General features: G+C 35.7%; 1 long non-coding RNA gene across 2 annotated transcripts; it reads left to right on the forward strand.

The window, feature by feature from the left end:
* The first annotated feature begins 19778 nt into the window (after positions 1-19778).
* On the forward strand, positions 19779-22835 carry LOC113284329. Of its 2 annotated transcripts, none has more exons than XR_003328099.1 (9): positions 19779-20191; positions 20283-20353; positions 20451-20497; positions 20598-20688; positions 21350-21473; positions 21651-21721; positions 22058-22136; positions 22231-22418; positions 22525-22835. It is a non-coding gene; the product is annotated as an uncharacterized LOC113284329 (long non-coding RNA). The 2 variants fall into 2 exon arrangements; XR_003328098.1 differs by having other exon boundaries at positions 20460-20497.
* Positions 22836-23331: the final 496 nt, after the last annotated feature.

Below are 23331 nucleotides of genomic sequence, written 5' to 3' on the forward strand. Positions count from 1 at the left end.
TAGACCAACTTAATGATCATTGACAATATGCATGTAGAGTAGAATCGGTATGGTTCACTAACCTACCCTGATCAAAAATATAAATTTTTGAATTTCTCATTTTTGATGTTTGAAACATTCCCAAATGATAAAATATTTGCACGAGCTATTATCAATTGATTCAAAACTTAATTCTTGAACAATAAATTATTTTCAACTAATATTGTTAAGGACCTTTGAAAATCATGCTTGAATCATATTTCAAGATTTTTTAGAAAGACAAGCTTGACTCGATTTTTTATTTTTTTTTTTATAAATCTACTAGAATTCATATGACATAGTCTCATAGAATAGAATGGTACACCCTATTAAACTAGAGAAGCATAAAGCTACGAAACTGTATGTAACCAACTCATAATCGTGAAGACCGTACGCCTGGAACATGCTTGTGATCTTGTTGTGCCAATGATGTATATACCCCCAGCCAAGTACCACCATTTTTGTGGAACACTCTTCCAATGATTCAAATGTGTCTATGCTAGCCTAGATCTTTTTCATGAATGCCTCGTGCATACAAGTCATGCCAAAATCCCTCTTAGTGCATGTTAATGTTTATCTCGCATTGTTGAACCCATCATGCATTCATGGACAGCCTAAATGGCATTTGTGCATGCCGGTACCTAGCTTGCAACTATAAATGCATCGTGCATTTATAGCCATGCCCAAATAGCATTTGGCGAATTTATGTGTTACATTTTCTTAGGCCAATTGACCAACCGGTCATAGATCTCCCCCACGAGCTGAATTCGACGCCCTCATCGATTCCTTTATACTTAAGGTAATTCCGAATTTGTTCTCCAAACTTCCGCAATGTGGTATCCTTATCCCAAGTGTTAGAGCACTGCTCAGTCGAAATCGCAAGGTTGCTATCTCAATCTTGTTGTCAAGTTTAGTTGCCAAAACTATAAGTGTTGATTTCTAGTCTACTTATAGCCAAGTCTCGAATTAGGATAGAAAAGTGTAGTTGAGCATTAGACTTCACGGCGTTCATCGATTGAAGACGAAGAACTACTAAGGGGAGCTTGGGGAACTTAATCAACAAAAGGTATGTGGAGACTTGAACTCATCTATCACTCAAAAGTCTATCTACTATATCTTCTATTTGAGACAAAAGTCAAATATCTATATAGACTTCGATTATACACATTTGATATTTCGAGATGAGTTTAACTCGCTTATATATTTCTCGAAATATGTGTTGGTAAGCTTTCGCTTTAACCAAGTTCATCTTATATTCTTGACGAAAGTCAAAAGATGATCATGTGAAAATCACCTAGTAACATCTTACATGATTTGTGTGAGACAGTCATTTGATGTAGACTCGGAATGTTTCGTATTAATCATTCGATAACTTGAAAATTGCTTTGAAGTTAATAGTTTGTGTGAGACAGCTATTGTCATCTTCTAATAATGTTTCAACGATTGAAATGGGAGTTTAGAACACTTAACCATAATTGGATTATGTGCACAGTATGCGTACTTGCATATGTGTTGATCAAAGACCGGAATGTAGTATGCATACCCGTATGCGTATTGGTAAGGTCAGGTAAAGTCCGGGAGATAAATTATGTGTACCATTACGCGTAATGGATAAGTCAGTTGAAGTCCGGGTACTATAGTACGCGTACTGGATTCAACTGAAACTTGGAAGTGTACGACAGTATGCGTACCCGTTTGTGAAAAAGCGGGGGTCTAACAACCACACCCAATAATTCGTTTGGCAATCTCTATGGACTAACTCCAATATACTTTCAAGAGAATCAACTAGACAGTCAGACTCAATCAAGGAAAGATATCAAAGAGTTGTATATCTTTCTCAAATCAATCAGCAAATCAATAAGAAGGAATCCGTGAACTGATTGATATGAGAATGTAGCAAACACCAATGTCCAAGTGTCAATCAATTTTTATCCAATAAACAAGGTCGTATTTCTCAATTGATTGAATTACCACAACCTGTAATATTTCAAAACAATATAATGCGGAAAAGAAATAACACATACACCAGAAATTTTGTTAACGAGAAAACCGCAAATGCAGAAAAACCTCGGGTCTTAGTCCAGAATAAACACCCACTGATTATAAGCTGTTACACCAATTTCCTAATACCTATTCGGACTAGATGTAATACCTGCTTCAGCTGTATTCAAGCACTTGTAAAACTCCTAACAGAACACCAGTTCTCTTTAGAAGTTATTCTCAAAAATCTTCTGGCAGAACAAGGTTCTCTTCAGAAGCAATCTCAAAAATCTTCTAGCAGAACGTTAGTTCTCTTTAGAAGAAGCAACAACACGTTGATATGTTTTCGATCTTTTTGTTTTCACAAAAATACCGATTTGATTTCCCTTTAGATGTGAATCAAGGTTTTGGAAATCTTGTGCTTGTTTTGATAAAAACAATTACTAGGTAAAAATAATATCGAAACAATCTTGTAGATTAGGGTTTATTATACTCTTCAAAAATAGGAAGAGAAACCTAATTATTCTACAACAAGAACAACTAGAATAAATCTAGAGATATCTTGTTTAAAACTTCTTAAGGATTTTTACGAGAAACCTTAATCGAAGTTTTCTTTCTAGCTTCCTATTTCGACTAACAAGTGTTGATATACAATTGGAAACTTAAATCTATCAAAACCTAAGGTTTATGATCAACAACTCTTGAATGGTTTTATATCAAAAGAGAAAACCTTATAATAGACAAGAGGTGAAAAACCTAGATTACAAGTTGTAAAAACAATCACGAAGATTATTATCAACTTGGCTTTGTGATCCCCAATACAAAGACTTTTATCTCACTCTTGTTCAAGAAGAACAGAAGACATGGAAAACAACTTTATGAAGCTTACACCAATTTTTCAAATGGGATGAGAACGTGTAGCACTCGCGAACCCTTTATTTATAGTGAACAAGGTAGATTGAAAGCAAAACAAAGATATTTTCCTTTTTCAATACTCTCCTAATTTTGAGAGTCTTTTCTAAGTTATAACTCTTGCCAAAATAATTAAATAATTAATTAATTTAGCAAATATTGTATTTATGTGAATAAATCACAATTTATCTTAGGAAGGAATCACAAACACTTTAATATGGTAATCAAATATGTTCGGAGTAACAACTATCTTGCATAGATAAGGAAACATCAAAAACTTGACCAAAAATGGCTTTTAGTCACGTAATGGGGCTCAAGTCCGTGAACCGTTATAAACAGTTCATGGATTGTTTCCTACTAACGAACTGTACCAATTACAACAACACTTATAATTGATACTTTAATAAATCACTCATAACTTCATCGTTATAACTTATAATTGAGTGATTCTTGGCTCATTGACTTCGTAAGCTCATTCACTATAACATGAGAACCTTTCCAGGGATAAAGGTTATTGTCACAAAAGTCGTGGATCAAATAACCTCGAGTATGTATACATAAATGTACATATACCGTCATAGGAATTGTTTCATAGAGTGAGCATTTTTTTGGATAGATTAGAAAGGTATAATTGAACAAGAATCCAAATGAAAACAATTACCACATACCTTTGTTGATAAAGTCCTTGTTGATATCTTCTTGTAGTCTTCAAACTTCATCCTTCAAGGATAGCTTCGATTCTACTTCTTAGACTTAATTTAGTCTGAAACTATATTTAGTAAACTAAATCAAGAATGCATTTTGGAAACTAAAATTTACAACTAACTTGACATACCAACGCTAGTGGGTTCAACCGAGCACTGCTCTAACAGTTTGCATACTGGCGAATCCAGTCCAAGTCCGGCTACTTAAGTATGCGTACCCGTATACATACTTGAGTTGGTTATGCTCTAAAATAGGTTTGTTCATGAACTAATACATTTATATAATAAGGAATGCAATCTTTTTCAAACCGTGGCTATAATTTTCATGAATTGATTAGAGTGAATCGAAATCGATTTTGCTTCAATCGTTTCTTGTATACTTTTATGAGAATATAAACAATTGAACAACTCTAGAACTAGTTTCATTTGAGTCATTTGAACTAGTTATGGTTAAGATAAATATGGTTGATATGAAAGTGTTCATATGGCTAACTTTGGTTAACTATTGTTGAGCCAAAAGGGTGCACACGTTTAGGTACGATTACTCATATCTAAATGAAGTCACTTTTCATTTGTGTGTAACAAGCTAAGTTAGATCTAACGGTTGAAAGATATTAGCTTTATTCTAATCAGGTTTTCATCTAATGGTGAATATTGAATACTTTATGTAGGATCAGAATCTCGCAGCAATAATGTCTCAGCGAAATTATCAACAACACAACACAACAGCGTCGCAGAACAATTTCAGAAATGACATAATAAACGACGTCAGCTAAAATCATGAGAAAAATGTGATGGTCCTGCGAAATTAGAGAGTTTGCGAGAATAAAATTTGTAAGGATGCGAGAATGTCGCAAGACATATCCGAAAATAAAGGACAAATTAGCTGTCATTCACTATGTAATTCCCTATAAATAGCCGCTCAGTTGTAAAGGGAAGGAGAGAGATCTTTTTATGAGTGAGAAGCAAGTAAATAGGAGAGAGAAAATCTAGAGCAGTGGTTATTCTTGATTCCTTTATCTTTTCTTGTAAGATTGTTCAAAGATTGATCAATAAAAATTAAGATTGTTAATCTAAAATGAGTTGAATGTTAATGAAATCTTATGAGGGGTGTAGTGTAGGATTTCCTGCAACTACATAATGGCGCTAGAAACAGGGAGGCTGAAGATCGAAAGCTGAAGATTGTTGTTGAGATTGTTCAAATCAAGAAAGTGATTAAACAAATCAGTGAACCAGTTAAAAGAAAAATGATTAGAGTCAATGAAGATGACAAAATATTGGAGTGTAATATGATAACAAAAACAATGGTTAATGAATTCCATGAAAACATCAAAGGAAGGATACATAAACGAAATTTTGAAGGAAGGAAAGTTATGGCGGTAGAAAAGACATCACCCTTGAAATATTGGGAAAAGCAAAAAATCACATTCATGGTGGTAGAAATACCAAAAGAAAATTTGAACCACACATCTCCATTGGTTATTACAGTGCCTATTACGCGAAAAGAGAAGGGGACAACAACAAAATCCACGGAAGAATGGATATTGAACAAAACTTTAGTCGATACAGGAAGTTTAGTGGATATAATATTTTATCATGCGTTCAGGGGAATGAGATTTAAAGATGAAGAAATATCCAGTTCAACATATCTTGTTCATGGCTTTGGAAAATCCACAACAAAACCTAAAGGAGAAATAGTGGTACGAATTCCACTAGGAGAGATCGAAACACACGTGACACTATGCATGGTGAACATTAGAAGTATACGTGGACGACATGTTAGTAAAGAGTAAAGAATCCAAAGACCATGTACATGACCTGAGGGAGATTTTTGAACAAATGCGGTAGTATAACATTAAACTGAATCCTGAGAAGTGTACTATTGGAGTTGCATCGGGAAATTTTTTAGGCTACATTGTATCAAAGGAAGGAATACAGGTTGATCCAGAAAAAGTGCAAGCAGTTCGTGACATGCCAACACCAGCAACAATAAAAGATGTACATAAGTTGAATGGACTTTTAGCTTCGCTGAGGAGATTCATTTCGCGATCATCAGACAAATGCAAATATTTTTTCGATATACTCAAGAAGGGTGCGAAATTCAAATGGACTGATGAATGCGAAAAAGCTTTTCAAGGGATCAAAGAACATCTTATGAATACAACTATTTTACAAAAAGCAGAATCAGGAGAAGAATTATTAATCTATCTTGCGACGACGTCGCATGTATTAAGTGTCGTATTATTGTGAATAGACGCAGGAGTGGAGAAACCCATCTATTATATTAGCAAAACTTTTAATACTGCTGAGAAGAATTACTCAAAGATTGAAAAGCTAATCTTAGCATTAGTTTATGCATCATTTAAGCTCTTTTCAAGCACACAAGATAAAGGGATTAACAAAAGTACCAATTGAATCAGTGATGAAGAATTCAAAAAGATCAGGAAGAGTGGAGAGATGGAATGCACAAGTAGGCCACTTTGATATTAAATATGAAATTTTGTCTTCACCAAAATCACAAGTTGTTGCAGATTTCTTGGAAGAATTTCCTTTAGAAGAAGATGAAGCGGTAGAAGAAATGATGGATATAGAAGAAGAACACGGAGATCCAAAAGACTTATTAACAGAACCAAATAGATGGGAGATATTGGTAGATGGATCATCAAATGGAGAAGGCAATGGAGTTGGAATTGTTTTAATTTCGCCAGAAGGAGTGAAGATGGGTTTTTCATTCAGATTGGAATTCGCATCCACTAATAACGAAAAGGAATATGAAGCTGTGATACATGCCTTAAAGTTCACAATAGAAATGAAGCTAGAAAATGCCAGGATCACTAGTGATTCGCAGCTTGTTATTCGCCAAATAAAGGGAGAGTACACTACAAATGAACCATCCTTGAAGAAATATAAGAAGCTCGTTGAAGAATTGTCAGCGAAAATCCTAAAAATAAAATGGAGGCACATTTCAAGGAAGGATAACAGACTCGCAGACGCTTTTGCTTTCATCTCAAGCATGATGACAGATCCAACCGCGAGATGCATAAAAATACAAATACTTCTGTCACCATCAATCAATAAAGAAGAAGAAGAAGTGAATATGATGATAATAGACGGTGAAGAAGAAGAACAAACGAACAATATCGCAGATTGGAGAACAGAACTTCATGCATATTTGGCTAAAGGAGAAACACCAAGAAATAGATTGGAAGCACACAAGTTAAAAAGCCGCGCAACGAATTATGAATTAAGAGATGGGCTGCTATACCGAAAATCCTTTAATAGACCATCACTCAGATGTTTGACACGAGAGGAAGGAGAAAAAGTGCTAAAAATGTTACATAGTGGGGATGCTGGCAATCATAGCGGGGGAAGATCTTTGGCACATAGAGCAAAAATGCGAGGCTATTACTGGCCATACATGCATGAAGATGCAAAACAAATATCAAGACGTTGCGAAGATTGTCAGCGGCATGGAAAGAAAATACATGCACCTGGAGCACCATTGTCATCTTCAACCAGTGTGTGGCCTTTTGGAAAGTGGGTCTTAGATATTGTGGGGCCATTTTTACCAGGTTCTGGACAAAGAAGATACTTAATAGTCGCAATAGATTATTTCATAAAATGGACAGAAGTGAAGGCAGTACAGCATATTCGCGACAAAGATATCTTTACATTCATATTCGAAAATATCATTTGCAGATTCGGAATTCCTGCGCATTTGGTATCTGATAATGGGAAACAGTTTGAAGGACAGAACATAGAAATGTTACTTAATGCATTTAAGATAAAATGTGGAAAGTCTACTCCTTTGTATCCACAAGCTAATGGGCAGGTAGAGGTAGGGCTGCACATGGGCGGGTATGGGCGAGTATAAGCTAAAACCAACCTCGCACCCACATACTGCGGTTTTTTTTTTCCATAACCAACCCCGCACCCACAAACAGCGGGCGGGTTTTGTTACCCGCCCGCTACGGGTTGGGCGGGTATGGGTTTAAACAGGTTTAAACCCGCTTTATATTCAAGTATTTAGAGTAACTTCTATTCTCCTTGATTAAGTGAGAAAAAAAAAACAAAACCCCCAAAATATTCATATCTAGGAAGTTCACAGATGAAGATTAAGTGTTGAATCTGTTGATTTTTCGATTGTTGTCGATTTCTGGTGAAGATTCGAAGTTGTTGTTGTCGATTTCTGGTAATTGTCGTTCGTAGGTGAAGAAGAAGAACTGAGGAGGAAGAAGAGGAGAGGCCGAACAGAGAGAAGAGTGTAGAAAGTGAATGAGGGTTATCAGTTATCCTATCTACTAGTATTAGGGTTTCATAATGGACGACTAGGATTAGTTTTATCTAATGGTATATAATCTGCGGGTTTTTTGGGCGGGTATGGGCGGGTATTAGCTTAAACCTACCTCGCACCCATAGACAACGGGTTTTTTTTTTCATAACCAACCCCGCACCCACAACGGGCGGGTATGGATTAAAAACCCACGGACTTAGCGGGTACGGGTGGGTTTGGGTATCGTGGGCGGGTCTTGTGCAGCCCTAGGTAGAGGCAACAAACAAAACAATTGCAGATATATTAAAGAAGAAATTAGAAGGACATCATAGAGCATGGTGCGAACAAGTACATAATGCAGTATGGGCTTATAATACAACTAGAAGAGAAGCTACTGGAATGTCACCTTTTTGTTTAACATACGGAGTTGAAGCGGTGTTACCAACAGAAGTTGTTATTCCGACAACAAAGAGAGAAACTTGGGAGAAAAATCTTAGTGCGGGTTTGATCTTAAACAAACTTGATGAATTAGAAGAAAAAAGAGAAAGAGCTTTACAACATATGGAGAATTACCAGAGAAGATTAGCCCGAGAATATAATAAACATGTCAAATTACGCGAATTCCAACCAGGAGATTTAGTTCTGCGAGAGACACCAATATATCAGCGAGAAAATAGTGGAAAATTAGCGAAAAAATGGGATGGACCTTACATCATTAAGGAGATAGTTGGAACAGGAGCTTATAAATTAATGGATCCAGAAGGTAGAGATGTTGGTCATAGACTTGAAAAACCATGGAACAGATTGTACTTAAAAAGATATTATCCGTAAGAAGCTTTGAGAAGTTATGGATTCTGAAAGAATAGTTGCAAGATTATTCATATCAAAACAAGATCATGATGTGCGAAACTTTCGCAGAGATAATCATAGAACAATGACATAAAAGAAAGGGGCGAACCATTATGGCGTACACCCTAGTTCGCGAATAAAATTTCGCAAGAGGCAAATGTAAGACCTAAAGTACGTCATATAAGGGGGTACCTGTTGCATGGCTCAGGGAAAGGATACACCGCCACCGGAACCTGAGTCATGGAGATTTGGGGTCAATAAAGCCCATCCGGGAGAGGCACCTTGGATTCTCAGCTTAAGCATATGACTTAGGTTGGGCGACTAAGGTAATAAAGACTCTCCCAAGGAGTGCAGAATCTGATCAAGGCGCCGAGGTACACGGTTGAGTCAAGAGTGCCAGGGGCGTCTGGAGCATACCTTGCCATTCTTGACAAGTCTTGGCTTATACTGCACTCGTCCTGAAGAAAACCCCACTTAGGGTGCAGTCTCGTAACCATAAACCCTATAGGTAAAAGGGATAAGAGGCTGCGAAAACAACTGGTTGTCGTTAAGACTGGATGGGAGGAGCTAACCTTGTATGGTAGAAGTACGCCTCCTTGAAGGGGCAACCAGGGGGGAGATAAGGGCGGCACCCTCCATTAGGGAGCTGATAAGTGTCTTAATACGCAAATGTCATGAGGATTTTTACTCGCAAGGGTATTAAGGCTTGTCATATTTGTGCAACAATCCTGAAGAGGCAATACTACAAAAAAAAGATAAGACGAGATCAATGGGTTTTCGCATGAAAGTGCGAAGACTTCCTGCGATTTCGTCGCAAGACGGCAATGTCACGGGGCTTTATTTTCGCAAGAATATTTAGGCCTGTCATATTGTCGCAACATTCCTGAAGAGGCCATAATACAAAAGAAAAAGTTAAGGCAAGATCAATGGGTTCTTGCATGAAAGTGCAAGAACGTCCTGTGATTTTGTCGCAATGACAAGAAATTGCATAATAAGACCTTTAATTAGGAAGGCAAAATAAGACCACATCACAAAACAAAATATTTATAAGTATTCATAACAGATAATTTCTCGCAAGAAAGATAATGAGAGGCAAGTATGGGAATCAGTAAACAAGAGGCATTATCTTTCTCACCAGCAAAATACTAAAAGGGAAAATTGATTCCAAAGTTGGTTGAAGATTATTCACAAAAAGTAATAAAGATGAGACAATTCAAGAAGATAGAACTAGATAAGAATCTCATGCTTCAGTATTAATTCCAGTAGAAGTAGATAATAGACGTTCTTCGCCAATGTTCTCATTATCGCCAACCTCTCCTTCATTTCGATTTTGTTCTTCACCAACAATAATTCCTCTGAGAGGGACTTCTTTTTCGCCGCCACCTTGATTATCGCCAGCAATTACTACTTCAGAAGAGATTTCTTTTTCGTTTTCATCTTGATTAGCACCAGCAGTTGCTTCCTTAGAAGGAATCTCTTCTCCATCTTCCAAAAGACTATTCTCTTCACCACTTTCATAATCATAATCACTGTCACCAGGACGAGGAACTTCATCATCATCTACTTCCAAAGGTTCGATTGATGTAGGAGGAAGAGATTTAGACAATAAAATATCATTTACAAGGACTTCAGCCCGGAGATGAACTTGACGAAGAAGTGCTCTCTGATGATTCCTATCTTGAATATCCTTAAAGTAAGTAAGATAATCAAGTCTTCTTTCTGCTCGGTCGCGAGAACCAGTAAGGACAGAGACGATTAGTGCATTCTTTGCGAATTTTGGCATATTTAGTCTCCAAAACAGAAATGGAGGAATGAAGATTTTTCTCAGACTCTGCGAAAAGTAGAATACAAAATTTCAGTAAGATGAAGAACTCAAAAAGATATGACAAAGAAAAGATAGTTAAGGCAGTCAAACTATTATGACTACCTTCCTTTTGCGAAATAAGATGTTGAATCAAGGTCAAACAACTATTCTCCCAACGGTCCATAGCATCATCAAATTTATCTCCAACTAAACCTTTAAGTCGAGACTGAATATTTTTCTTTTTAGAAATAAGAAAGGCATTTTTCTTCGCAAGAGAAGAATAAGATTCTTCTAATTTGGAATATTGTTCTTTAAGTTGATTCGCCTTTACACTTAAAACTATTCTACCTTGAATGAGTGTATCTCTTTCAGCGATAGATGACTATGTTACTTCTTTAAGTTCATTTCTCAAAGAGCGAAGAGATTTCTCTTGGTCATCACATACTAACGTAAGGATGCTAAGTTGTTGCGAAGATATCGCCATCTTATTTAAAAAAATTCGTTTCTCTTGAGATAGAGTTTTATTCTCATCTGATAAAGATTTCATCTCAATATTAGCTTTAGTTAAAGAATAAGAGATGCGAGATATTTCATTACTTAATAAATATTGCCTCCGAACTAATTGGGTATTTTCATTGGTAAGATTATTTATATGATCAACAGAGTATGAATAGAGGTTATCTAATTGGTTATATTGATCCATAAAAATCTCTTTATCAACACGGGCTTCTTCAACAGCAGATTCAAATTGATATCTCTCCATTATTCGTTTCTGATTTAAGGCTTAATATGCGAAAGAGGGATTTCAAGGATAATTAAATATGGAAAGGATAAAATCATTAGAAAGGCAAATTAAAGACATAGATAAGGAAATCATACCTCTCAGTTCATCATTCTTCTTGCGAAGATTGTCGCGATCCAGCGAAACATTCTGAAGCTTTTGATTTTCGAGACGAAGATCATTACACTCTTTTTCCAAAGCTGTTTGCGAAGCAGCTCTGTCAGAGCCAAAATACTTACTCAGAATTTCGCAAATACCATACTTGACAGGATCAATGGGAGACTTCTTGCCATCATCCAGGACCTCAGACAAAACTTTGAAAGCAATATTTATTCCTTCCACGGTTTCTTTCGAAAAGGGAAGAGGCTCAGATAGAGAACTTGCAATGATAGAAGGTTGAGAAACATTATCAACATGAGGAGAAGAAGTTTCATTCACAGAAGTATTAATAAGGGGGTTTTCAATCATTGAAAGGTCAGTTGAAGAAATGAAATCTGAGGAAGCTTTTTTCGCGAATTGGAGATAATGGTTTAACTTGCGAAGATGTCGCAGGAGATTTAGAAGAGATAAGTAAGTGGAATGGAACAGAGGTTTCAACGGTTTTAAGGTGGCGAGATTTTTTGAGAGTTTTGTTGGGATCCTTATCACCCTGCGAATTGCAATCCAGATAAGAAACAGAGGCAACAATATTGTTATTAGAAAAGAATAACGTTTCTTACTACCTTCTGATTCGCAGACTTTCTTTTGTTTACAACAATCTTTTGCTGCGATTTGGGAATATTAGGGTTCTGAACCGTAAATTTGGTGTTAGAGGCGTTTTTGCTGAAATAACAACAGTATGGGAATCACATAAGCAGCATCACCAAATAAAGAAGTAAGCAAGATCAATTTCAGCAAAACCCATAAGAAAGAAAAAAGAAAACTAACCTCGACGAATCCATGGAAAACACCAGCAGGAGGATTAATTCGTAAAAAATAAGAAAGTTACGAACAGTGAAGATCTTCAGAGGGAACAGTATGGAGATGAAGAAGAAAATAAAGAGTAAAAGAAGAAGAAAGAAGAAAAGTTGCAATGGCAGAATTTACGGAAGAACAATAGAGTTGCAGAGATGAGAAAATAAAAAGAGAAGAGAAAGTAAAAAGAAAATGGAAACAAGAGTAAGAAGAATATATAGAGAGGATTTTCTACTCGAAGAAATAAACACCATTAATAGGAAAAGACATGAGCGGTTAAAAAGCAGTGGTTATAGAAGACGTGTCAAGAAATAGATGGAAGAAAGGATACGTGTGATAAATGCAGAATATGAAGAGATAAACAGTTGCGGCATTTCTCACATTGTTCTCTACTTAGAAGAGAAGATATGAGAAGAGGCAAGATGTAGGATCGGAATCTCGCAGCAATAATGTCTCAGCGAAATTATCAACAACACAACACAACAGCGTCGCAGAACAATTTCAGAAATGACATAATAAACGACGTCAGCTAAAATCATGAGAAAAATGTTATGGTCCTGCGAAATTAGAGAGTTTGCGAGAATAACATTTGTAAGGATGCGAGAATGTCGCAAGACATATCCGAAAATAAAGGACAGATTAGCTGTCATTCATTATGTAATTCCCTATAAATAGCCGCTCAGTTGTAAAAGGAAAGAGAGAGATCTTTTTCTGAGTGAGAAGCAAGTAAATAGGAGAGATAAAATCTAGAGCAGTGGTTATTCTTGATTCCTTTATCTTTTCTTGTAAGATTGTTAATCTAAAATGAGTTGAATGTTAATGAAATCTTATGAGGGGTGTAGTGTAGGATTTCCTGCAACTACACTTTATTACCAAGGTAGCATTGCAAACCCTGATTTGAAGACTATATAAGGGAGAACTCTAGTAACTGGGAAACCTAATCCCCACACCTCCTGTGTGATACTAGTTGCGACTAGAGTCGATTTTCTTTTAACTTTAGGTTTTTCTAAAACCCTGTAGGTTAACGAATTGAAGACTTCATTGGGATTTCGAAGCCAGACCCAACTATTTTCTCTGTAGTTGCATGTTCTGATCTTACTATTTTCTATCATGATTGAGTACTATCTTCTCTAAGATTTGCTCGAGATTTAATCTACGATAGGCAAGATAAAAAGTAGTCACAAACATCTTCGTCTCATCGTTTGTGATTCCACAATATCTTGTTTCGCTACCATACCATTAAGATTATTGTGAGGTGATTGATAATTCTAGGATATTCTTCGGGAATATAAGTCTGGTATATCAATTGGTTCATGTTCACCTTGATTTATCGAAAGACGGAAAAAAAACTCACAGGTATATCTGTGGGAGACATATTTATCTATTCAATAGACTTTTCTTTGTGAGACAGATTGGTTTATCAATTCTTCGACTTTGCATCGTAGCAACTCTTAGTTATGGGTGAGATCAACTAAGGGAATCAAGTGCGCAAAGTCCTACTGGGATTCAGAGGCGTAAGGAACGCGACTGTACCTTGATAAGTGTGAGATTGGTTAGGGCTCAACTACATTCCAGTCTGAAGTTAACTTGGAGTAGGCTAGTGTATGTAGCGTCTTATAACATTGTGGTGTACAAATCTGGACTAGGTCCCGGGGTTTTTTTGTATTTGTGGATTCCTCGTTAACAAAATTTCTGGTGTCTGTGTTATTTCTTGTCCGCATTATGTTTTTTATATAATTGAAATATCACCAGGTTGTGCGTAAGTTCAATCAATTGTGAATCCAACCTTTGGTTGGTGATTAAATTGATTGACACTTGAATATTGGTTTTTGATACCGTCCAAGTTATTTCTTATATTCAATCGGGCTCACAAATTCCTATTTGTTTGATTGCAGATTGAATTGAGAAATTGAGATATAACTCTTTGAGATACTTTTCTTAAGATTGAGTCTAACTGTGTAGTTGATTCTCTTGAAAGTATATTGGAGTTGGTCCATACAGATTGCTAACCGAAATATTGGGTGTGGTTGTTAGACCCCCGCTTTTTCCATTGGTATCAGAGTAGGCAAACACATTTAAGACCTTATAAGTCTATGTTTGTAGCGATTTGACTCTATGGACAAAAGTGCTATCTCTATAAACGTATCGCCAGTCTTCGATGACTCAAATTACTTATGGTGGAAAATTGTTATGTGTGCCTTTCTTCAAGCACGTGATTTTCAATTACGGGTTTATGTTGTTAATGGATATTTTCCTCTAATTGTTACACTAGATGATGTAACTGTTCCAAAGGATATCAGTGATTATGATGTTGTTGAGATTTTTGCTGCAAAGCAAAATTCTAACGGATTGAATGCAATCATCCATGCCATTACCCAAGATATTCATCACCATGTGACTACGCGCACTCGGTCTAAAGTTGTGTGGGATATCTTAGAAACCGTATTTGAAGGAAATACATGTGAAAAAGAAGCTAGGCTTCAAAACCTAAATTCTGATTGGGAAAACCTTCGTATGGCAGATGAAGATTCATTTGATGAGTTTAATCACAACGTGTTTAAAATTTTTAATGCATCTTTTGCGTTGGGTAAGATTATTCTTGAAAAGGACATTGTGATGAAAATTCTCAGATCATTGCCATCTAGATACGACTCTAAGAAACATGTCATCGTATAAGGAAATAACCTTGATGCGCCTTCCATAAATACTCTCGTTGGGAAGTTAAGATCTTTGATCATGAGCATGTATCCAAATCTAGAAGGATATTTCTTTCAAAGCACAAAAGAACACTAAATTACTTGATAAAAGTAAAAGTGTTGGCATCTCTGAACATGATCCTTCTGAGACTGATTCATCAGATGAAGATCTTGACAAGTCAGTATCTTTTATCACAAGACAGTTTAGAGATCTTCTTTTGAAGAGAGGTAAACGGTTCAATATAGATAAACCTAAGTCATCAGTTAAACTTCATAATCGTATTCCTCCTAAAGACAGGGATACTGATGATACTGATGACGAGGATATGCCACAATACTTCAAGTGTAAAGGTTTTTGTCATTTTGGAAATGAGTGTCCAAATCGTAGAAAATACACTGAAAACAAAGGTCTTGCTGCAACTCTTGATGAAATGTATAATCACTATGATTCTAATGGAGACGAAAAATCAAGTGTTGTACTCCTCTGTAAAAATATTGATTTTGATAATTGTAGCAATACGTACATCAATCTCGATATTCTTCCGGGAGAAACTTTAACCACCCTGGAGGATAAAATGGATTTCTCTTTGTCTATTGGAAATTCTGTTTCTAACTTTTCAGGTTCTACCATTTGTCTAGCATCCTGCACAACAATGACTTCTGAACCATCCTCCATATTGACATGTTCTTATTGTACTCTCAAGGTCATGAACTCTCCAAATGTTTCAAGTACAAACATAAGATAAGATATGTCCACAAACTTCAATGAAGAGCAAATCGATTAGCAAACAAGCTCAAACTTGTTCAGAAGTCGTCTGAGGTATGTAATCTCATCTCTTCCCAGATGAAGTTAATTTCCAAAGAAAAATTAGACCACTAGAGAAAAGAATACGGTCTAAACAATTTGTGAAACATGGTTCTAAGAATTCCATTCAAGAAGGTTATGGTGGACAGATTATTGTTCACCCTAGCACAACTTATATATGTTGGTTGTGTATCTTGTCTCATGTGCCTAGTTCAAGAGAGACAAGGGTTTGCACACTTCAGGCTTTAGGAAAAGAGAAAAAAACTTTTTTTTTGTTTTGTTTTTCTTTTTGGTTTTTTTTCACCGATTTGGAATTCTTCCATCTTTTTATATCTAATTGATATTGAAAAGGCTTTGCTCTGTTTTATCAATAAAAGAGGGTTAAAATCGACAATTTTGCCTTCTTTAGGGTTGTGAGTTGTGCGTACGTGAAGTCTTTTAAGTATATAAAGGTTTTGTAACCCTACATTCCTTTTTCCTTCTCTGAAAACTCTTTCTATCACAAGATTGCTTGTTGAGTCTGATTTGTGAATTCCTCTCACAATCTCATACTAGTATGGAGAATCCAAGCATTACGTCTTTTGATGGAAAAGATGTTAATATGATTGTTAAGCCATCAATAATGAAGGAAAAAGATAAATCTCATGTACCTTCAACTTTGAAAATAAAAAGGAGGAATGTGAGGAAACCAAGAGTTGTTCCTTCTAATCTATAGAAGTTTTATGGTGTTCTTGAAGAGTTGAAGCAAAAAAGAAAGGAGATTCAGCAAATCAAGGCTATTGTTTTGAGGGCTCTCGAAATTCAGAAGGCCCTGGTTCGGCATCAGTCTAGAAGCTTTGTTGGAATTGACTCATTTCTTCATGAACCTAATGTTCACATGGTTGTTGACGACAAGAAGTTCGGGGACGATAAAGAATTTTTTAGAGGCCTTAATGTCTAGGAAACTTCTTATGAGAATTTATTCTTATGTTTTAAAAAGGATAACTAGGGTTTGGAATAACAATTATTGTGAGTACTCATAGCTATTGCCAACGTTTTTCATCTTGCAATGTTTTTAGATTTATTTATTTAAATTCTAAAGTTTATTTGGAAGATGATTTTGCAGTATTAATATTTATGGTTATATATATTGCAACTTGTTATGGGATATGTGTGTTTGCGTCCGTGAACTATAATTGTCCTATATATGTCAAAAGTTAAGCCTATTATGTCATTATGCAAATATTGATGAAGATATGATGAACTTTTGATTGCAAAGATTAAGTCTATTATATGTTTGTATGCAAATATTGATGTAAAATAGAATGAATCTTTGAATATTCCGCAGTATTGGTCTTTCCCTGATCCACTTCTATGTGAAAGTACTGTGTGGCTCCATATGTTCTCCTGTGTTGAGCAATTCCGATTAAATTAATCATGGGGTCTCTTATGGTTAATTTAATTGAGTATTTTGGATACAAATTCATGTTTCATGTGATTTGTTAATGTCCAAAGAAATCCTTCTTTTCTTGTGAAAGTAAGGTCGCTCTTGTTGTTCTTTCGGGAATGACATTTTATGGGGGAGAGTTCTTAATTGAACTTGTGCTTAATTACCAAATCTTTGTGGGGAGTGCGGCTGCGAAATATTGCAGGAGTTTTCTTGTATCTTTATAAACTCCTTCATGAATACACTAGTTTCGAATATGTGAAATCATCGAAGCAAAGTTGATATGTTCTCTTTTAGTCATGAAGTATCTCTGTGAAAATTTCATTATGATCCCACTAGCTTTCGTACCTTTGCCAATTTATATTGACAAAAAGGGGGAGAATTAATGTGTAGTTCACACTACAAATACATATGATTTACGGATCATTTGTAAGGGGGAGTGGTTTTCATGTGAGATGAAGTATTGACTAAGGGGGAGTGATACATATCACCATAGTATTGTTGTCAAAGTTGTGATACAATTGGACTTTGATGATGTGTAATAATACTATGACACTATATAACAATGATTGAGAGCTATTGTTTTCTCATTGTTATAGCTACGGATCTTCAACAACTATGATGCTGAGTTGAACACATTCAGAATCACTGGTGTAATTGGAAGTGACGAAGATTTCGAGTAATGTTGAAGAACCAAGGAAATCATGCATTTGAATTGAAATCTACAAAGTTTATTTATTTTGTATTCAATATGTATTGATAGTTTTGTCACTAAAATTGACAAAGGGAGAGACTGTTAGAGCACTGCTCGGTCGAACTCGCAAGCGTTGCTATCTCAAGCTTGTTGTCAAGTTTAGTTTCCAAAACTATAAGTCTTGATTTCTAGTCTACTTATAGCTAAGTCTCGGATTAGGATAGAAAGTGTAGGTGAGCATTAGACTTCACGACGTACATCAACAAAAGGTATGTGGATACTTGAACTCATCTATCACTCAAAAGTCTATCTACTCTATCTCCTATTTGAGACAAAAGTTGTATAGCTATATAGACTTTGATTATACATATTTGATATTCCGAGCTGAGTTTAGCTCGCTTACATATTTCTCGAAATGTGTGTTGGTAAGCTTTCGCTTGACCAAGTTCATCTTATATTCTTGACGAAAGTCAAAAGATGATCATGTGAAAATCACCTGGTAACATCTTACATGATTTGTGTGAGACAGTCATTTGATATAGACTCGGAATGTTTCGTATTGATCATTCGATCACTTGAAAATCGCTTCGAAGCTAATAGTTTGTGTGAGACAGCTATTGTCGTCTTCTAAGAATGTTTCAATGATTGAAATGGTAGTTTAGAACACTTAACCATAATTGGATTATGTACACAGTATGCGTACTTGCATATGTGTTGATCAAAGACCGGAATGTAGTATGCATGCCCGTATGCGTAGTGGAAAGGTCGGGTAAAGTCCGAAAGCTAAAGTATGCGTACCAGTACGCGTACTGACGAAGTCAGTTGAAGTACGAGTATTATAGTATGCGTACCAGTACGCGTACCAGTACGCGTACCAGTACGCGTACCAGTACGCGTACCGGATTCAACTGAAACTTGGAAGTGTACGATAATATGCGTACCCGTTTGCATACTGGCAAACATATTCCAAGTCCGGCTAATTAAGTATGTGTACCCGTTTGCAAACTTGAGTGGGTTATGTTCTAAAATCGGTTTGTTCATAAACTAATACATTTATATAATAAGGAATGCAATCTTTTGCACCCCGTGGCTATAATGTTCATGAATTGATTTGAGTGAATCAAAATTGATTTTGCTTTAATTGTGTCTTGTATACTTCTATGAGAATATAAACAATTTAACAACTCTAGAACTAGTTTCATTTGAGTCATTTGAACTAGTTATGGTTAAGATGAATATGGTTTATATGAAAGTGTTCATATGGCTAACTTCGGTTAACTATTGTTTAGCCAACAAGGTGCACACGTTTAGGTACGGTTACTCATATCTAAATGAAGTCACTTTTCATTTGTGTGTAACAAGCTAAGTTCGATCTAACGGTTGAAATATATTATCTTGAGTTTAATCAGGTTTTCATCTAACGGTGAATATTGAATGCTTTGTTACCAAGGTAGCATTGATTGCAAACCCTGATTTGAAGACTATATAAGTGAGAACTCTAGCAACTAGGAAACCTAATCCCCAAACCTCCTGTGTGATACTAGTTGCGACTAGAGTCGATTCTCCTTAGGTTTTTCTAAAACCCTCACTAGTGGAAAATGAGTGTTTTGTAACCCACATCAGAGACCCTCGTTGACCGTAGTTGGACCGTTGACCAAACATAGCGGTCTCTGATATAATTAAAAAATGGAAAAAATCCGGGAGCTTAATAAACAGTCTCTGAATATAAAACTTTATTTACCATCTTATCCCTATAAAACCACCGATTCGGCGACCTCTGATCATAGTCTGCGGATTGAAACTAAAATTGATCTAAAGGTTGAAATTAAGATATCCCATATCTCTATTAAAACCTATCCATATCCATTATTTTATCTTCTCCACTCACACCACATAACCCATCTCCTCTCTCTCCGCTCCCCTCCGACCTTCACCGCACCACTTTAATCACTATTCACCACCACAAACAACAGAATCATCATCCACCACTTTCATCACCACAACACCACTTTCATCTTCATCTTCTACAATGATTTAATTCGTTTCCTCAAAATCAACGAAACCCATAAGAACCCTAAAATACAATCTCCACTGATTTAATTCGTTTCCTCAAAATCAACGAAACCCACAAGAACCCTAAAATACAAATCTTTATCGTTTATCACTTCACAAATTGAAAGTTACTGTAGAAATCAAAGCTTCATCCTAATCCATATCTCAAAATCAAAACCCATGTGTCAGAAGAAATCAAGAGGACACTCTGTAACACTAGATCTAGTTATTTTACTCCTGAGGGTAATATCAATCTTGTTCTCGTTTCATAAATTGACGAACTTTTAGTATTGTAAGTGATTTAATTTCTTTTGATGTTCTATCGTTTTTGCAGCTAGGTGTTTCTTTTTTCTATTTTTCCTTACAAGAGAACTAATCCAGGGGTGGAAGATCTCTTCTCCTAGTGTAAGAATCAAAACCCCTAACTCTAATTCTGAATATAAGTTTAATTTTATTTCGATATTTAACCCTAGCTAACAATTCCTTTATTTTTTTGGTTGAGTATTTCTAGAACTTCGCAAAAGAAGGATTTAACCTCATCATAGAATGGTATAAATGATTCCATATTGGTATTACTGGTTAGATGATTGCTTATGATTTTCTCTAATATTTGATGGATGTCTTGTTTTTTTTTTTTTTTTGGTTACAGGGTATCCTAAACCAGCAGAATAGATAATCCAAAGTCATATTCAAGGCTCATAATTGTCATCATGTTATAATGACACCCTCAGAAAATCAAGGTTTGTGTGTTTTGATCCGATTTCTCTTTGTCAATAGATTTCGGTTATTCAATTTTATGAAACTGTGGAAGTGTATGTTGGAGAAGTTCACTTACTGTGATTATTGTTTAACCAAATAACTTTCTGATTTGGGCAGAGACATATATTTTGGGATCTGTTACAAGGGATTTGCTTAGATCCAAAATATTAACTCCTATAGTTGGGTTTTGTTTGCAGCTTAAGGCTAGAGGAGAGTAGCTGCAGTTTTGCAAACTTGCACAATTTTTTTTAGCATAACATCGTGATTTTATTGTTTCACCCTTTGTTAATGTCACAAGGAATGTTAATTTTTCGAACATTATCTTCTTTTTTTAAGGATGTGCAATGTGATACCATTCTACCAATTGATACTTACCTAAGTCAAATTCCACAGTGAAAGTTTAATAAGTAGATAGGTTTATGCAGCATGATAGGTTTAACAAGTAGATAGGTAACAATGAGAACGCGTGATGCTAAAAATGAGAAATGCAATTTCGAGTGCTTGTTGTCACTAAGGAGCTCAAGGTGCTTGCAGAAATGATTGTTAGAACCTTAGTTCCTTTATATCAAAGTTTGTAGAATTTGTTGTTAACATATTCCTTTCCTTTATTGTTTTATTTGATGAATAGCTCAATTATTTCAGGTTCGTAAATGCCAACTTCAAGCATTAACCCTTGTTGATATTGGATTAAGTTAGCTACTGGTTGGAGGCCATGTGCATTTTAGGAGGAAATAAATGCTTTTTATTTTTCTCTTTTTGGCATGAGGTAAGAGCATGGACCTAACGTCACTAGTAAGAAATTTAGCTAGGTTATATTATGTAGTTCTGTTTAACATACCTCTTTCTCTACGAGTGTATTCGTAGTTTGTTACACATTAATTAGTACTGGATCTTCCAATGTTTATGTATAGTGACTCTAACTCTCTACTGATTCTCGATGCAGGCACGGTGGGGGCATGAGTACAGCTAAAGCCGATCTAGAGAGTGACAGTACTGTAGTGTGTAGCTTTCTAGGTACGTACACTTTACTTCTTTCATAGCGATGAACTCAGCAATTTTCAGTGGTATTCTGATCCTTGGGTCAGGTTTCTTGTTTTGTAATTGATGAATCTCCAAATTACAAGTGTTTATAGTTATACCTACTTCATACATTACTCTTATTTGTATATTACCTTGAGTTGATGTAGTCTCCTTGGACAAGTTCCGCGACAATGTCTTATGAGATATGTTCATATTATTGTTTTGAGTTTCCTTTCCAGGGATATGATATTTATGAAATTACAGGATTGTATCTTTGGATTCCCTGAGTTTAACATTAATCTATGTGTACTAATTTTGGGGTGGTAACAGACAAGAGGTTTAAAGAAGCATTTGAAAGAGGCTCAATGTGCTCAAGCATTAAATGCTTGTCTAGATTGGCGGTACCTTTGTAAGAATCAGTAGTCCCTTTCTTGTGTATTGATATGTTCAATTTTGATGTTTATTTGGATTTTGGTTGTAATGGAAGATTTTTATCTTCGTAGGCTCCATTCTGTGTGTCAAGATACGAGTGATACAAACACCACTATTTGTATCTGGCATAAACACATTTCTGCAAGTTTTATTTGCAACCAAGTTACCGGCAGTCATTGGCGGTTCTTCTGCTGATATTGTACCTATCTTTTTCATTATCGGAGACTCATCTCTACAACGAATCACTGAACTTGATGAAGTAAGTTCTGCAGACAAAATTTGATTATCTCTCCACCTCTTTCCATTTATGTTTCTTAACTTTAACAATTCAGTTAGTTTTATGCACATGTATTTTCTACTTGCAGAGATTTTTACACAGTAAGATGGAAACTCAAGGAGTCCTGATTGTAGCTGCAAGCTTGAAGATCATACTGGGATTTAGTCAAGTATGGGGGCTTTTTTCGCTGTAGACATTCAATTCGTATCAAAGATTGTGCTGGCATATAATCTAATTGTATGTTACTTAGTTCTCCATGATTGAATCACAAGTTATTGTTAGAATTTACTAGCTATATTGGGCATGTATTCTCTGAACTCAGTATTTCATCCTTTTTGTGTAATTTTACACTTAATGGATAAAATGAATGAATGTTAAAATTCTCACTTTGATTATAAATTTCAGTTAAATTTGAGGTTGCATTTGAATTTCAGTTTGACTTAACTTGACTTTACTGTAGTTTGACTTAACTTGACTCGACTATTTGACTAAAATTCCAGTAAGATTAATTCAGATTCAGCCATTCAGAAATTTCAGCTGATCTGAATCTGTATTTTTTTTATATTATAATTCAAATCTACGACCAACATCGTGGGTCAGCATCTAGTTACTGTAAGAAACGGTCTCTGTTCAGAGACCCACGCAATAACAGTGGTGCAATTAAAAAACGCTTTATAAACGACCCATTCAGAGAACCCTAGAACAGGTCGTTTAACTCGTATATATGACGTGTCATGACGGTCGCGGAATTGTTGTTTTCCACTAGTGCCTGTAGGTTAACGACTTGAAGACTTCATTGGGATTGTGAAGCCAGACCCAACTATTTTCTCTGTAGTTGCGTGTTTTGATCTTGTTATCTTCTATCGTGATCGAGTATTATCTTCTCTAAGATTTG

The sequence above is a fragment of the Papaver somniferum genome, chromosome 5, assembly GCF_003573695.1.
Source record: "Papaver somniferum cultivar HN1 chromosome 5, ASM357369v1, whole genome shotgun sequence".
NCBI lineage: Eukaryota > Viridiplantae > Streptophyta > Magnoliopsida > Ranunculales > Papaveraceae > Papaver > Papaver somniferum.